Consider the following 6747-nt stretch of genomic DNA (forward strand, 5'->3'; position numbering starts at 1 on the left):
ACACAGAGGTGTGGTTCACAGCAAACCCCTGTGGCTTTGGGGAGCGTCCCCTCCCAGGGTGGGTCGGGGTGGGGGTTGGTGATGGGCAGGGCAGTGCTGGCCTTCCCTGCTCCCACAGCATGGGCTGGCAGCCCCGCGGGGCTCACGTAGGCTGGGGATGCTCAGAGGGTGCTGAGGGACACCCCCAGGTTTGGCAGCACAGGACTCAGGTTTGTGCCACAGCTCCCTGCCATGCGTCTCAGCGAGAATAAGCTGGGGCAGGAGCCCTTTTGCCACCCAAGACTAATTCATCTTGTCATGCAGACATCCCAAATGGTGCTTGTGCACCTCACTGCTGCTCCTGTGGGGGTTTCAGCAAACCTGGCTTCACCTGGAGCTGTGGGGTGGGTGCAGAGTGGCTGGAACCCATCCCAGAGGCAGCTGGCTTCTGCCCTCAGTGCTCCCTGCGTGACCTGCAGCCAGGGCAGTGCATGGAGGGGCCATGCCCTTGGCCCAGTCTCTGCTGCGTACCTGCAGGCATATTTGGCTTCCAGTCCTGGTTTTTGGAAGTATCTAGGGCTGATGGGGCCTGCTGGCCCTGCCCACCATCTCCAGCTCCCTGCCTTTGGTTCTTTGCCCATTGGACATGGCAAAATAATTACGGATGGAGAGGTAGAAAAAGATAACTCAGGGTAGCCTGGGATAAGGCAGACAGCAGGAACACACAGGCTGGACATCAGGGGGAAGGGTCTCAGCTCACTTTTCATCCTCTGCAAATACTTAGATGGACTCCTCTTGTCTTTCAGCAGCACGAGGGATCGTCCTGTCTTTAACCCTTTTGCTCTTTCCTCTTCTCTCCTGTCCCATCCCTGCAGCCGTCTCCATCTCTTCCCTCCCGCATTGCTGTGGTCCTGCCTGGGCAGCAGCTTTCCTGCCCTCATCGTGTCCAGCAGAAGGGAGCGTTTCACTCCGGCTTGGGGAGATCCACCAGCACCCAGGGAGCTGGGACCTGTGGCCTGGCGCTGCTCTGGGACAAGATATCATCTCCAGATGTTGACATCCCCAATAATAGTGAGCGAGCCTTTGCCCTTCCCCATCTCCTCCTGTGACCTGGCACATGCCAGGGGGTTGGTGCCATTACAGGGGCGGGAGAGGGACCATGTGGGGATGGGGACAGAGCAGAGGTGTCCTGCAGCCCACCCCCAGCACTGCGGGAGGGGCCTGCGACGCTGTGACCCACCTCACAGACTTGGTGACACATGAGAAAACACCTTTTCTCAGTTCAGGACTCATGCCCAAATGTCAGGGGCTCTCAGCTGGGGCAAGAGCCTTTGCTGCTGTCGCTCAATCTTTAAAGAAGGGTGGTTGCAGAGGTGGAGGGATCAGAAATCCCTGACAGATTATTTGTTTCTCATGAACTATATTTAGGCACCATCTGCAAAACCCAAAAGTGCTGAGTTCTGCTAAATAAATATGGGACCTTTGTGTTTTTTTCCCCCAAATGAGAACAGGATTAGTAAGTGAACAGTAAATAGTATTTTTGTTTGACATACCTGAGGGTTTCCATTCCAAGTTGCTGTCTTGAGTGCTCAATGCTGTGATGATGATGATAGACCTAAAGCAGCACTGCCCCATCTTGTGAAAATATTTTTTGGAAAAGAAAAAGAGTCAGCCAGCCTACCCACCATGGCACTGCTTTTTTTTTTTTGTTAAACTTTGTGTTCTTGAGCATTTTCATAAATGCTTGCATATTAGCATGTTTTTAAGCTAGAAGTAGGTCATGCTTTTGCCACATCCAGTCCTTCCCAGTGGGATGCACACCCCTGGACTCCCTGCCTGCTGCCTGCCTGCCCCCACCAGTGCTGCCCTGGAGCGATGGGGTGCCCAGGCAGCCGTAGGGGTTGGGGTGTCCCTTGGCTGCTCCAAGTGGGGCTGCAGGGGACAGCAAGGAGGTCATCTCGCTCATCTGGAACACACTTGGGTCATCCTGGGTTTAATTCTTCATTGGTTTGGATCCCCTGTGCCTGAACCCTGTCTTCCCCCTCTGGGATCAGGTCTGGACTCCCAGTGAAGTGTTTGCAGGTGGGGTGTGGGACTGTGGGTGGGTGCCAGGCAGGTGAGGAGCGTTTGCTGATCACTCAGGGGTGTAAGAGCCCACCTGGGCACGATGTGGAGCAGAGTGACTGATCAGGACACACATCAGGTGTGGATGTAAAGTCCAAAGCCTGCAGGCAGTGGGAGGCAGCAGGGCGGAAGGGCTCTGGGTTCACCTCAAGCAGAGCAGAAAATCTGTTGCCTTAAAGTTGTCAAAATTCAGTGTCCCTCAGGCTGGCTCTGCTGAGATGTTAGCATCTGTCCCTTGTAGAAATAAGGCACTGGGGTAATTTTGGTCCTTATTGCAGCAGCTTGTCCACATGGCTCTTCTCCAGAGAGGGCCAAGTGGAGGTTGTGATGGACATTGTTGCACAACAGCGGCACCCTGGTGAGTGGATTAGAGACATGGCTGAAGAACTTTCCCCTGGTGCTGCTCCTCTGGCCAGGCTAGAGTTGATGGTCTCATAGCATGCTGCATGTGGCGAGGAGAAGATGAGGAAGGTACTCAAGGAGGAACCAGGTCAGGGAGCAGGATGCTGGTCCCAGATGGTTTGTCAAGAGTAAGAAGTGATCCAATCTTGAGTAGGAACCATCAGAAAAAGGCCTGTGACCTGAACATGGATAGATCTGTGTCTGGGGAGGAGGAGAAGAAATGCAGCATGATGTTTCCCAGCACTGATGAGCTCTGTCCAGGAACAGGGAAGAGGACAGTGAGATTTCAGGTACATGCAAATATTCAGCTGGAGGTTGCAGAGACTGGAGAGCTTCAGTCTGGGCTGCTCCAGCCTGATCACTACTCTTGGTCCGAACCTTACTGAGAAGATGAAACCAACCCAAAAGCACTGGAGGGGTTGAAATTCTTCCTGGACCACCCTGGTGAGCCCATACAACTTGGAGGGAGGCATCTGCATCCAGCTGCCACGGCTGGGCTGCAGCTTGCAGCGAGCACAAGGACTGTGACCACAGCACTGACAGCACTGCCAGCAAATGGGAACTGGCCAAAGGCCACCTGCGGTTATGGGGCACCCAAAGGAGGTTGCAGGGTGACGGTGCCTTGAGGAGACCTTTGGTTTGACTTAGCAACCAAATGGGCAATTTGGCCCATTTGATAGTATGTTAAAACCATTTCCAGCAAGTTCCAGTCCTCACAGCCATCCCTGCTCCTGGGGCAGCACAGCATGGCTGTGGGCTTGGCTCTGCAGGGCTGTTCCAGGGGTGCTCTGGCCGTGTCCCTGCCGAGGTGCAGCCCCCCAGCCCACACTAGTTGAACTGGTATGGAAGTGCTTGGCCCACGGCACCGTTCACAGGTGGTGGAGCAACACAGAGTACACAAGAGTGGGCTGGGGATGCAGGAGCTTTCTGCTGGGCCTTGGGGTGGCAGGGCTTCAGGGTGCTCCCACGCTTACCAGATTGCCCGGGAGAAGATTTTTCTGCCAGCCAAGGCGTGATATGGATGGCCAGGGTCCATGCCCAGCATGACAAGCCCCTTGCCAGGTGCTTGCAGTGGCCCCAAGGCTGTGGAGCTGCCTCTTGGATTGTGTTTGCTGGGTTTTCAGCTGCTCCTTGGTGAGACATGAGGGCGCAGACCCGGGGAGCACGGACACTGTGGGGGTCAGAGCCGCCGGGGGGCATCCCAGGACCCCCTCCCAGGCTGCTCCCAGCCCCAGTGCTGCGGGGATCAGCCCCAGCCCACGTCCTGCCTGGCTCCAGGCTGCCCCGTGGTTCTCCCCTTCTCCTCTGGATCATATTTATTTATTTATACGGTGAATGTAATAAAACTCCAGCAGGAAACGGAGGCGATTCCCTGCCATTCCCCGCAAGCCAGCCCTGGGCTGGGGCGAACAAGGAGGCGCATTGTGCGGCACAGACCTGCCTGCCAGTGCCGAGCCGCATGCGGGGCTGAGGGGCGAAGAAAGGAGCGTGTGTGTCTGTGCCTGTGCTGGGACCCAGGGCCGACACCCGTCTGCCAGCAGCGTGCGGCTCGGCGGCACTGCAGGATGGGGCATCCTGGGGAAGGAGTTTAACTTTGGGGGGCAAGCAGGGCTGGGGATGAAAGGGCTCTTGTGCTGGCTTGAGTTGTTGTCTGGGAGCACCACAGAGCCTGCTCTGGGCACAAGGCTACTCCTCTGCCTGTCCTCAGGCTGCCAGGAAACAGGGGTGGGCACTGAAGGTCAGCTGGGGGGCAGACGGGCTCCCCATGGTCCAGTCTGGCAGCTGTATGACCTGCTCTTCCCAAGGCTGAGCCAGCTGGGAGGGAGTTCCAGCTCTTCACCTGCCTCCATCAGGCAGCCACTGCAAACTGCAGATGTTGCCATCAGTAGAGTTCAGAGTGAACGCCTGCTGCCAAGGCTCACCTGGGTCCTGTCGCCCCCCCCCACCGAGGGGCCTATAGCGGTGAGCAAGATGGCTGGGGACAGGAAATGTCTCAGTTCAGCTTCCCCTTTGATGGAGAGGGGATCCCACTGCCAGGGACGTGCATCCCAGTCCCCCCAGAAGGCTGTAAGCAGCTTGTTCTGCTGCCAGCTGAAATACTGCAGGGGAGGTGGTGGGGGACTGCTCAATGTCCCCTCTTGTCCCCTTGCACTCCCAGCCAGGGCTCCCCCAGGGTACCCTGCTGTCCTCCTGCCCCATCCCCCAAGGCCCATGGCTGCATGTGGTCCGCATCTGTGTGCCGGTCCCTCGGGCTCCCAGGGCTCCTGGGGTGGGTGGTGGGGACGTGTGCTGCTCGCACGTCTCCTGCCTGTCTCACGTGAACCCTGCACTGACGGGCGTCGCGGCCCAGGGACCCTGTGGCCATGGCTGGGGAGGGGGCTGCCCGGCACCAGCACTGTCCCTCTATGCCGCTCCCAGTTTTGGGGTGGCTGCAGGGTGCCCGCATCTCCCCAGCTGCAGGGTGACGGGGTGACCAGATGGCAGCGAGCGTCCCTGGAGAGTCTGTGTCACCCCATGTCCCTGAGCCCTGGCCACGGTGTCCTTGCACCATGAGCTGGGGTTGTCGCCGCAAACACACGCAGGGGAGCCAAGGCCAGGAGGTGATGACACAGGGACGCTGGTGTCACCCACTGCCCTGGGATGGAGGGATGGGGGACCCCAGGGGTGATGACTGGATGGTGGGGGGAGGTGGGTCTTGGGCACAGCATCCCCTGCACTGCGGCCCCATCCCCTCACCCCCGTGCCTGCAGCACCTTCCACTGCCGGCACTCACACAGTTGCCAGTTCAGGCAGGGAAAGGAGACACAGGCAGCGGTTCTTGTGGCTCCTCGAGTTACCAAAACCACACGCTTGGGGGAAAGGGAGTGAAAAACTGGCTCCTGCAGGAAATGTCTCTGCAACCCCCTCGGCAGTGATACAAGGTGTGGGCGCTGCTGCCAGTGAGCGAGCAGGGGGTGCCAGGGGCAGCTGAGCAGGCAGGGGTGTCAGCCCACTGCTCTGAGGGGCAGCAGAGCCTTTGGGAAGAGATTTCCTTCCCTGGGATAGGGGATCGGGTTGGACCCTGACCTGGGATAGGACAGGGTGGGGGGTCTGCAGCCCCTCAGGGATGCTGCAGAGCCTTTGGCATGGCTGGGGAGTGTGGCAGCTTCTGCTGTGCCAGTGCTGATGGCAGTGGGGGGAGAGGAGGAGGGGACAGTCCTGTCCTTCAGGGGATACACACCAGGGTCTGGATGTCTCAGCAGCAAGTGACAGGGTGTCAGCGCCCAGCTGGGGCCTGGCGGAACCCCCAGGATGTGGGGTCGGTGTGCTCAGCACTCCCTGCCTTGCCCACTGCCGCTGGCGCTGCTGTGCTCACAGGAGTGGGTTGCCTGCCTGGTGGCACCCGTGAAGCCACCAAAATAGCTGGTTGGGCGTACAGCAAATGGGGCTGGTAATTCCACCCTGCTGGGGTATAATTAATGCCAGAATCAGGGAAGAAATGGCTTTTCCCTTCCACTGACACTGGCCGGGGCTGGGCAGGATCTGTGACATGTGTTCACCCATCTCCTGCCGGTGTCAGATTCCTCCATCCCACAGAGTCACAGAATCATCTCGGTTGGAAAAGCCCTTGTAGCTCCTCCAGTCCAACCATGACCCTCACCTTGGTTGTTCCCAACTCCCCCAGATCCCCTCAGTGCTGGCTCAGCCCGACTCTTCAACCCCTCCAGGGATGGGGACTCCCCCCCCCCTGCCCTGGGCAGCCCATTCCAATGCCCAACAGCTCCTTCTGGAAATCTGTTTGTTTGGGGACTGTCCCCCAGTGTCCCCATCTTCCCACCCCGCTGCCGCCTGCCCTTGGCAGGGAGCCTGGCAGGTCGCTCCCAAGGCTGTGGGGCCCAGAGCATCACTTGCCCCATGGCATGCGCAGTCTGGTGCACATGTGTGTGTGTCTGCATCACCCAGGACAGTGCCTGGGGGTAGGAGGGGTTTGATCTTGAGGATTGCTCCTGCTGGTGCACGCGAGGTATCCCCAAGGACACAGGGGCTGGGGCAGGGGCAGCTGCCCCTCCGGTCAGGTGGGTGCCAGCCTGCGGCGCTGCAGGGTGCCCAGCGTGGGGTGCTGCTAGGATGGACCCCTCCAGGATGAGCCTGCTCGCCAGCCCATCTGGCCCCAGCACTGGCATCCCTTTGAAATCCAAGCTGCTGGCCTTTTGTGCCAGCTATTCCTGTGAAATTCTTCATGAAAGGAAAATTATCCCACCC

Source organism: Athene cunicularia (assembly GCF_003259725.1).
Source record: "Athene cunicularia isolate RWA chromosome 19 unlocalized genomic scaffold, athCun1 chr19_part1, whole genome shotgun sequence".
Classification (NCBI taxonomy): domain Eukaryota; kingdom Metazoa; phylum Chordata; class Aves; order Strigiformes; family Strigidae; genus Athene; species Athene cunicularia.